General features: G+C 39.8%; 1 long non-coding RNA gene across 1 annotated transcript; it reads right to left on the bottom strand.

Annotated features, from left to right (window-relative positions):
• Positions 1-317: 317 nt before the first annotated feature.
• Positions 318-7,616, bottom strand: LOC114017342 (uncharacterized). The gene is made up of 2 exons (XR_003562335.2): positions 1,597-7,616; positions 318-959 (listed from the first exon to the last, which is right to left on the bottom strand). It is a non-coding gene; the product is annotated as an uncharacterized LOC114017342 (long non-coding RNA).
• Between the last annotated feature and the right edge of the window lie 732 nt (positions 7,617-8,348).

Below are 8,348 nucleotides of genomic sequence, written 5' to 3'. Positions count from 1 at the left end.
AAGCAGATTTAGAGTGGGAGAACACAGTGTGATTTTTACTTACCAGCTGTGAAACAATCTTACTAAAGGTCCATGACTCCAGGGTTGTTTTTTTTTCAGGGACTTTATTCACAATAGTGTTCATACAGTACCTATTCCCATGATATTCACCAAAGTCGTACTTTTTGTCTGCACTAGCAGCTGGGATACTTTTTTTTTGTTTTAACTGTGCAAAGAGACCCACTACTTTTGCTGGTTCTTTTCCCTCCACATGAGTTTCCTTCCTATTACTTACTTTTTCTCAAGCAAGGGAAAATTAGAAAGCATTAAGCACTAAATCACACTTTAAAATCATTTATTCCTATACAAATAAAAGCACTCATGAACTTCTCCACAGGATTTTTTTCCCAGAGGTTTTAACCAGCAGCAATGTAATATTTTTCTCTCAAGCATACAACGATTCACCTCAGAGGTGAAAAGGCTTTCAAGTCAAATGTGGGGCGTGTACAATGAATGCCAGAGAGCATGTGGTTCATGAAAATTCTTATGCATTAGTAATGTAAATGCATTCAGACTGTAGGACAGGAACAAATAACTTCATACAGCAAAAGCAGCTAAACTGAGCTATACACTAAAAACAAAAAGCATGATGGTTTCCACAAACTGGACAGTTCTAGGGTGCCAAGGGGATTATATACTGTCTGAACACATATTGTGTACTGAGAACAGAACCTCACCCACAGCTTTGAGAGTGAAATCTAAAGACAGGCTTTATCACAATGAAGGCAAATAACAATAGCTTCAAGGAGTACAAAGGATTTGCTAGGGGGTATGCAAAGAAGCAAAGGTATCTTGCAGATGTAGTAAGAAGTCTTTCAACCAGTCCACTTCAAGTTTTCAGCCTTCTGGTCCCAGCAGCACCTCCACCACCTCTTCCCTTTGGTGTCTATGGGAACAACAAACTGCTCTGGCCCTGTGCACTGAAAAAGCAAGCAAGAAAGTGTGAGAAGGAAGCAATTGCTAGTGGACTTTATGTAACCATTTCATTAGAGCCAGGCTTAGGACCAATACATTCCTCCCTGATCTCTTTTTAATCAAATAGCCACTGGTGACAATGAAAGGAGTGCTGTACATACATGTGCGGCAGCTGCTGTGCAGGCCAACTGACTGAACTGTCAGAATTAAATGCATGAAGTATTGACAGGAGCAATAATAGCTTTGCATCCTTGGTGGATCAAGAGCAGAAAAGGCACCATGACACTGCTACAGCCTTCAGTAACATGCGTATGATTCACAAACCCAGATTAATGTGTTTTGTGCCACATGTTGCCTCAGCATACAACAAATATCTAGAGGACAGACACCCAAGCAAACCAAGTAAACAAGACTACAGGTGAGGCCAATAAACCATAACAGCTCCTTTGAGGAAATTAATTTTAAAGGGTTTTGGTGATTGTTATATATGTTGGCGATAATAACTGGTCAGGGCCAGAGCCAATTGAGCCAAATTAGTTTATTAAAGCAAGCGGCAACAAGCAAAACAGCGCTGGGCAGCCGGGGAGTCTCCTGCTCCACCAACGGCGCACACCCAGTTCCCGAGAGTCACCGGTTTTACACCCTTTGTCTTCCTGTATACGTGTCTCCTTTAGCGGTGTACTCTGCGTCTGTGCCGCTCCTTGCTAGGTTGCTAGGGGGTCGTTCATTGTCTTCTTCAGCCTCCTGGTGGTCGTGGGGATGAAGGCTCCTTGTCTTCCTCACGTCACAAATTCCTCGCCTCGTACTTCTGTACTCCCTTTTTCCTTGCTTCCTTGACCCCCACACAATGTTATCTTGCTTTACCACATTTGGTTAGTTGAGCGCTTGCGGTTAATCTTACACAATGTAGCAATATAGTTAGCCTTGCAGTTAGCCTTACATAGTTTATGTGGCAACCTCCTTCTCCATTGTCTTTTAACTGAAATTGATGAACAAACAGTTTACTGTCTATCACAGTGATGATTATGACACATGGCAGATACAGGACCTATCCAGGGCAAAGAGTCTCTGTAAAAGGAAGTTCCAGCCAGAGAATACAGGGACACAAAGATGGGCAGAAAAATGTAAGGAATATCAGGAGCAGAAACAGACCAGGGAAAAGAAGCAAAACAAAAGTAAATGGAGAGTTTGTGGGGTAGGAAACACAGTACAAGTGAAACGACACCAGTAAAGACATACAAGAAAGTGGTGGGGTAGGCCAAGGCTCAGAATGTCAGTCCTTCAGCAAAGCTGCTGCTTCACGGTGGACTGAGGAAGCAAGGCTGACAGGAATCCAAAGTGAGCAAATAACTATTGCATTCACAGAGAGGGCATCTTTAAATATTTCAGGCAGTGATGGGGAGGGGAAAATTCTGTTTTGACAAATTCTCCTTGCTTGAGACGCAGCATTGCCTTTGTGTAACAGTGGATACTGCTAAAACCTGAAGAAACTGGTAACCTAGAAAGCCTCTTTAGACCTGCCTCTGTACGGCAGCTCTGGGAAAATAGCCATTAAAACTGTAACCTATTTAACTTAAATAGGTTAGCTCACTTAAATAGTGTCTCACAGGATAAATGTTTGAACTCTTACTTCAGCTTCTAGATGACCTTGAAGTGTCAGTGTGAATACATGAAGATGACAGCAGGCAGGCTACATGCTGCAGTACAAACAGCTTGTTGCAGCAAGCCATTGTCAGTAAGCCTGGTAAAAGCATATGATCCGCTCTACAGAGCAGCGCTACTGCCAGTCATTCGTATCTTTCAGTCACGGCTGTGTACACCGTTTGCCTTCATTGCCAGCAGTGATCATCAGGAGACACTTTTAACTGTGATTCCTCAAATCTACAGATTATCTCTGGTGCTACTTCATTCCCTTGAAGTTTCTTTCAAACCAAAGAGTTTGTGTTGAGTGACCTTCTCCTTGAGGGTGAAACACAAGATTAATCCCTTTTAAACAAGCAAACAGAAAGGGGTGTAAAATGTTAAAGGGCTTCTACGTCTGTCATGTCACCGGAAAGCTTTTCTTGTCCCCTGTAGAATTTTCTACTGAATGCATTTCAACTAAGAGCCAATGCAGTTGCAGTACCTATTGCTATATCTGCATACCTATATAGGTATCTACCTACACAGATACCTATTCTTAAAGGCAGGAGGAAACAGTAGATCTGAGCTTCACCTTGTAGCCAAAACCAAGCTAGCGAAATTCAACAAGAAAGCCATGCTGTGCGCTCTAGTGATTGGCAACATTTCACTTTCCATCTTGTAACATGAAAAACTGGACTGCAATGAGGGAATGCTCCTTAGTCAAACTTCATCAGAAGAAATCTGCTCTAAAATCCCAAATGTCAAAGCACAGAGACTTTGATGGTGGCCTGCAGGGGTAACATCAGAGGCAGAAGGTGAAACTAAAACTAGGCCAAACCCACCTATTCTTCATGTACAATTCAGCATGCAGACAGCATTCCCTAGCTACTGAACGTTTCTTGAGCTTCACGATTCACATGGCTGGCCTCATACTACAGGGCTGCGCCGTTCCTGTGTGCTTTCCAGCAGAAAGCCTGAGTGCAGATTTCATGTGCCAGTCTGGCAGTCAGAAAAAAGAATTATGGGAACCATTGGAAAAAAATCTCTGTAATTGCAGCCCAAACATGCACAGCAATGAGCCCCTTCCACAGTGCGTTGAAATTATTCCTGTTTTCCGTGCCCTTTTGAAAGGTCACCCTCCTTCCCTGCAAATTTAACGAGTTATAACTAGCATATCTGAAGTGTCTCACCTTAGATTTGGATTTATAGCCATTAGCAGAGATATGACAGACTAAAGATTTTCCCGTCAGTATTCTTCTAAAAGGAAATCCAAAATTTCATTTCCACTGAAAGAAGGGATAACATAATCTAGTGTAAGGCAGTATACTTTGTATATGTGACCCAGAAATATGTCATAGATTTTAATGGTCTTCAAATCAGACATAATATATACTGACTTTGATACAATTTTGATACATTCTGATTAAAAGTTTCAGACAGTATTTCCCTTCCAATTTTGCTTTCCTTTCCATGCACACACCATTTAAGTAAGTTTATCTTAATTATGTTTGTTGTTTGGGGTTTTTTTATACAGTTAAGGCAAGCAGCCTGGAAGGAAACAAAATTAAGACTGGGAGAAACTAAACTACTCTTGTTTCAAAAAAGATCTTCAATTTACATAGTTCCTTAGCACACCAAAATCCATTTGTGCAAAAGCATCATCAGTGATAACAGCAGAGGTCTGGAAGGAGTAGTGTTTGTTCATTAACAGCTCCTGCAGAATTATAGGACAATACATAACAGAATGTTTTCTTCGGGGATCTATGAGCTGATGGCCAATACTTTGCTCATATTCATGTTCTTGCCAAACAAGCAATGGCTATTTTAAAGATATCTGTGGAAGCCACTCAAAGCCAGGTTTTCAGGAGTGCTGAATATCCACCCCAGAAGTAATCAACAAGACCTGCAGGCACTTGGCCTGTAAAAAACAGAGCTATAAATTTCAGTAGATTTTCTCACTATGCTGTTAAAACAAAGTAAAATAGATCCCAATTTCTACCTACATTGCAGTGACTTTTTACTGTTACATGTTATTTTCAGTCTTAGCATAACATATCTGTTTTCCAAAAAGCTAAATTTACTGCTGTTAACATAGAGTATATATATGCATATAGTATGTTTATATATCTATTGGACATATACAAAAAATCATGAAAAAGAATCATAAATGTTAGCAGCCCTCACTGGAGTACAGATACAATTCAAGAAAAGCTTAATCGTCACGTATGCAAAGCTTTATTTATTCTCAGAGAATATAGGAAACTGATAATGAACTAAACATAGATCCTGACCAAAGCTAAACTGGCTGTTTTCAAATTACAGCAGTTCTTCCTGCGGGTATGAATCCTGAATAGTGACTGAGATATGCTACTGACTGTCAGTATAGCCTGTTTGTCAGAGCACCTGCAGCTGTGAGATGTTGTTCTGTATGAAGAGATATCAGTTAAAATGTCATGAACAGCTTCATTCAAATGCTGCCTCATTCATGACTGAGGGATCAGAGATATTAAAATGCAATGCAAGTTCCTCACAAACATTGCCAAGCCTTAGTGCACTAGATGGGTATCAGCTGTCTGTGTAGACCATAAGCAGCAGAACTGAAGCCAAGGCTTCGAAGGTGGAACAAGATGTTAAATTCAGTGGTAAATCTTCCTTATGTTTTCAACCAACAAGAAAAGACCTCAGTTAGAAAGACAACAATTCTGCACCTAGTAGCACCTGACACTTACCTACCTGTCATGTACTTTGAGACCAAATTTATGCATTGTAGATCAGATAAAGCCTTCCATTCCTCTCTGCAGAACTTCTATTTTGTCCTTTGTTTTCTGCTTATTGTTATGATTAAAGCAGGAAAAATCCTGGTACATGCAAGAGCATATGTTTGTGTGAAATCTATCTAATTAATAGCTTGAATAGCTGTAGGCAGAGTTGATGAGCACTAGCAGAATAAATAGGAATTAAATCTGGGGATGAAGGAATCCTGTTCTGGGGAAATGTTTAACCCCAGCCAGCAACTCAGCACCACACAGCTGCTCGCTGACTCCCCCATCACCCAGAAGGATGGAGAGGAGAATCGGAAAGGAATGTAAAACTCAAGGGTTCAGATAAGAATAATTTAATTATTGAAATAATATAAAACCACAATAACAACAACAACAACAATAATAATAACAACAACAGCTATAATGAAAAGGAGGGAGAAGGGGTGAGGAATTAAATCCAAAAGGAAGAGAAAATACAAAACAAGTGATGCACAGTACAATTGCGCACCACTGGCTGACCAATGCAGAGCCAGCCTCTGCGCAGTGACCCACAGGCCCCGGCCACCTTCCCCCGGTTTGTATACTCGGTGTGATGTTCTACGGTATGGAATATCCCTTTGGGCAGCCCAGGCCAGCTGTCCCGGCTGTGTCCCCTCCCAGCTCCCCGTGCCCCCCCAGCCCTCTCGCTGGCCGGGCCTGAGACACTGAGAAGTCCCTGACTGAGGATAGACACCACCCGGGCGCAGCCAAACCCACCCGTGTGCTGTCAGCATTGCTCGCACAGCACAGCCACAGCACAGCTGCACCTGCTATGCTATGAAGAAGAAAGTTAACTCTGTCCCAGCTGGAACCAGGACAGGAAATCAGTGTTTTCTACAGATACACCTTTAGGCTTTGTAGCTATTAATTGTGGAATGTATTTAAAATAGATCATTCACAATGTGCTCACACTTAATTCTTATAAACTTCATGAAAACATTGAATTCAGGAGACCGGACAGGTTATAAGTACCCTTTCTGTGCAGGCTACTGTTGTGTATTAGACACAGATAGACAGTAAGCTTTGCCAAATCATTCACCATTACCAGCTCTGCTAAGATCAAAGTGAAGTGAAATCAGTTTTTCATGAATGTTGTTCTTTTCCTTCATGGCTGCTGTTGATAGTGCTCATGGAAAGATGCATGAAGAGACAGGCTGAAAAATTCTAGCCCCAAAGGACTAACTTCTCTAGAATAAGCTGTTTTGAAATGCACTGTGACTTTTCTTGAAGACAGGTGGAAAAGAAAGAGATTATCATAGCATGTTGCTAGCCCATCCCAGCAACAAACTAAACTAGTTACTGCTCAGCTGTACTGGTCAACATGCAAGGAATGGAGCCAGAGTCTTTATGTTGTCAAACCACTGACTGTAGAGGTCACGGTATGCCTGGCAACCTACAAAGACAAATTAAGACAACTTCTCTACCCCATTACTTTGGCAACATAGAGCATACTTACACAAAGACTGTGTAACAAAATAGGAGTTTCACCCAGAGAATGTGACTTTTTCCTGATGAACAGTATTTTTTTTCTAATTCCTTTATCTCACTGGTCTGAACGCAGTCTGTTATAGGCAAATTAAGAAAAATCCTTTGTGATTTTAATTTCCATCTTTTAGAAACGTACTTTTCAGAACACAAAATATTTTCCAAGTCCAAATTCTTGTGTCTTATGTCTTTCTCTGTTGATTTATAGATTTCCCATTACAATTGGCCGCCAAGCATCTCATGTTGCATTCTGAGATAGGGGAAGAATACTGTACAAGTATTTTAGGAAACACTCTGTATTGAGTAACAGATTTTTAAGTATTATGGAGAATATATTAAAATAAAAATCACAACTGCAGTACTCAGTTCTCTAGGAGAAGTCACATCTGCAAATAAGTTCTCAGCCACAGAAACAAAAAATTCTTTACAAATGCCAGTAGTTAACTCTATGTTATTTACAACTAGATTTAGGTTAAATTCTGCAGTGAAACGATGTATAAAACTGCTAAAGCTAAATGGACAATAATTTATTATTTAATGGCAAATCTCCCCACACTAACATCAAGAGTAGCAGTCAAATAAAAAACTCTAAAATGTCAAGGAACATAATAGAAAAGGAAAACTTCCAGTGAAAGAGAAGAAAACAACTCCCAGGGTAAGGAAACCTCTTTCTTCATTTGACCTTTAATTCTAAGGGTTCAATACTGAAGAACGTTAGTTTAATCAATAATCCTCATTCCTCTTAATCATAAAACAAAGAAACCAACCCAAAATCAAGACATTGGATAGAGATGTAACAAGAAGAAAAGAGAAGACTTCTTAAAGAAAAAAACTGCCTGGACTGTTGAGAACTTAATGAGAGCCCTGTAGGCTAGCTTAATCAACTGAGCAACTGAGGATGACTTTTGTCTTAAATTATAACTACATTTCAGTTCTGTAAATAAAGAATTTAACCTTTCTTGCTTTTTATCAGAAGAAACTTGTTGACATCTTAAGCTAGTATTTAGAGTAGATTTAAGGGACTCCAAGAGGCACCAACACAATTTTTAAATTATAAGAACTGCTGTTACAGAAAAACATTGTGAGGAAGAGGGGACAACTCCCATTAATGATCATCATGGGCAGCACCTTACTGAAGGTTAAATACAATTTCTTGTCATCATACGTTTGGAGGTTTTTGGACACATCTTCAAAACTATGAAAAAAGGAACTTACCCAAATGGAAAGAACAAATCACTTCATTTCTTCAAAAACATAAAAGAGATCATTTTCTTTTTATATCATTGTTTATAACCTTATTAGAGAATTAAACATCTCCTGATCATATACTTCTTTAAAAGATTAAAGCTGAGCTGTAAGTCTCTAAAAATATAAACCATAAGGATTCTTCAGAGAGTATCTCCAAATTTTGCATGACAGAAATTTCGAATTATATGCTATACCTATGTTGTAAAAGTTAGGGGAGAAAACAAGATACCTCTCTGC

This window comes from Falco cherrug, chromosome Z (assembly GCF_023634085.1).
Source record: "Falco cherrug isolate bFalChe1 chromosome Z, bFalChe1.pri, whole genome shotgun sequence".
NCBI classification, from domain to species: Eukaryota; Metazoa; Chordata; class Aves; order Falconiformes; family Falconidae; genus Falco; species Falco cherrug.
This window is presented reverse-complemented; position numbering and strand designations above follow the sequence as displayed.